The sequence below is a fragment of the Mytilus edulis genome, chromosome 2 (assembly GCF_963676685.1).
Source record: "Mytilus edulis chromosome 2, xbMytEdul2.2, whole genome shotgun sequence".
Lineage (NCBI taxonomy): Eukaryota > Metazoa > Mollusca > Bivalvia > Mytilida > Mytilidae > Mytilus > Mytilus edulis.
In genome coordinates, this window is record NC_092345.1 from 63,639,457 (window position 1) to 63,642,347 (window position 2,891).

The following is a 2,891-nucleotide window of genomic DNA, read 5'->3' on the forward strand; positions in this document are numbered from 1 at the left end:
GTGACTTACAAAGTTTATGTTTTATGTTGACTATATTAGAGAGCTGCTCACGATAAAATGAGATGTGATTGCCAATCAGACAACTATAAAACTAAGTATAAATGGAGCAGATTTTACAAAACTATATTTCACTGTATATTATTCAAAAATTGAGCAAAACCCAAACAGTATAGACAGCTATAGGGATGTACTGAGGTAAAATTAAAAAAAATCTAGAAATTAAGATTGATATTGTAAGTTGGAAAAGCATTAGTTAAGGAGCAAATTAAGCTAAAAATTATTGATAGTTTGTTGCGCCCCTTTTGAGATATTTAATTTGAATTAAATGGCAGGAAAAGGCTGATTTGACTTTAACTTCTTATTTGCATCGGTTTTATTTGGGTTTCAAATCAAAAGAGAAGAAATCAAAATCTGCTTTAATTTTAGTAAATAACCTTAATGAGGTAATGAAGTCTTATATGAAAAGAAAAATGGGTGTTATGAGGCAAGATATTTTACCCAGTATGATAGGAAAATAACTACAGTCTGGTGTAACAGCATAACATCAGAACAAACTAAATTCTTTTGGAAATTGCTGAAATCTTTAGATGACTAGGATTCAGGGGGAAAAAAGCATACAAGCAAGAGACACAAAATACCTATCTAAGAGTACTCCCAGCTACTGAAATCTAGTCAACGAATACATAAATCATGTTCCAAAGTAATCAGTACAAATGATCCAATAGGTATACTGTAAAGACATCATAAACAGTCTGTGAACAGCATAATTGATTGCAATACAATAATCAGTATAAGCACATAATATGAACAAGATTTAGGATCATAGGTGTATTGCAATACATATTCTGCTATGTTTTAAATTATCGTAAACAAAATCAATATTAGAACCTTTAAAAGATCTCACCAGTTTTAAATTGAGTTGTTTCTATGACAATTTGGGAATAATCTTCTGTTAATGGTTGGAGTAGTAGTTTGTATACACAGAAAAATTTCATTGATAATCATACATAATAAAGCATATTCAGGACATTGATTTCTAAAGGTCAACTGTGTCAATAAGCCTTGCAACTTTACTGTAAACCATGAAATGAAGATAAACTGAATCATTGTAATGAAATCTGCCATTAGACTGCAATCACCTAACTTTTATCAGTCAACTAAATTTTATACATGAATTAATTGTAGTGTGTACATACTAGTTCGGCATAGTTCATCTGAGCTTGATCTCATGTTCTTCGTCCTTGGTCAATAATAAGTTTTTGTGATATATGTCTATTGTTCATATAATTAAATTCTTTAATCATTGGATCAATTTTAGATGCTGTATAAAATGATTATGTCAACATGTCTGTCTTTATTTGACCTTAAGGCTTTACATCATTTTAATGGTTGGTCAACATTGAGTTTTCAGGATGGGTCCATTCACATGCCATAACTATTTTTTGTGTACACAATTATTTTACAGTGTACATGTCTCTCTATCTTAAGTTTGTTTAATATCTTTCCCAGAAACAAGCAGGTCAACGAAATTGGATGTATATTGCCTGGCTTTGATATATTTTAACCCTCACAAGACACAACATACTGTAAGCAATTTGAGTGCAATTCAGATCTTTTAAATGATACTGGTACTTATTATAGATGCCTTCCACAAGCGGATGTGTTGCTAATAAGTTTGGAATGTCTGTCTGCAAGGTGAAGATCACATAATTTATGTCAACTTTGCATGACCCCCAATTCTCTAACATACAAAGTTGTATCTGACAGAACTTTTAGAAGCCTGGAAGTATAACAATTATGCTTGAATTCTTGTTGCCCATGTACCTTAAAAGGGTACTTTGTTAATAAAATTGAAAATTGTATTTGCAGGGTCATGTTAATACTTTGCACATTACGATGAATAGAAGGCACATTGTGTATTAACTTGTGATCTTTGCTGGAAGTATATGATGCTTTTAATGTTTATCCTTATTTGCTCACTTTGGGAAAAATCGTAAGCTGGCATCTGTCTTTTGTCATCCTACTTCAACTAGAAAAATGGGGAATGTGTATCTCACTTGCATATAACCACATAAGGGGACATCACTCAAGAATTGGTACTTGTTCTGAATTTTGTGGTGATAAGCTTTAATTATAAGTTTCACAACATTTGGTAGCAGCAAAAATGAAGAAAGAGAATGCAAACAGAAAATTTAGAATTTTTATGCCCCACCTACGATAATAGAGGGGCAATATGTTTTCTGGTCTGTGCCTCAGTTCGTCTAGCCGTTCGTTCGTTCGTCCCGCTTCAGGTTAAAATTTTTGGTCAAGGTAGTTTTTGATGAAGTTGAAGTCAAATCAACTTGATACTTATTACACATGTTCCCCATGATATGATCTTTTTAATTTTAATGCCAAATTATAGTTTTGACCCCAATTTCATGGTCCACTGAACATAGAAAATGTGTCAGAAACCTATGTTGTGTCAACTATTTAATCACAATCCAAATTCAGAGCTGTATCAAATTTAAATGTTGTGTCCATACTTGCCCCAACTGTTCAGGGTTTGACCTCTGCAGTCGTATAAAGCTGCGCCCTGCAGAACTAGAGTCTTTATATATAATAGTATGTGTTGCTCAATTAGGTCAATGTATATTTTTAACAATGGACTCTCTCCAACATTGTAGACTAGAATGTAATTAATGAATAAAATTGCTGATCATAACATGATACATGTAGTAAGGTAATGCAGTCCTTAAACCATTTCACTGATATCATTACAGAATCTTCTGTAGAAAAGAATAAACACATACACTTGTGTAGTACAAAATATTTAATGATACATCTTTTCATTTCATATCTTATTTGAGAATAAATTATATATTCATTAAAATACAATTCATAAATTGTCT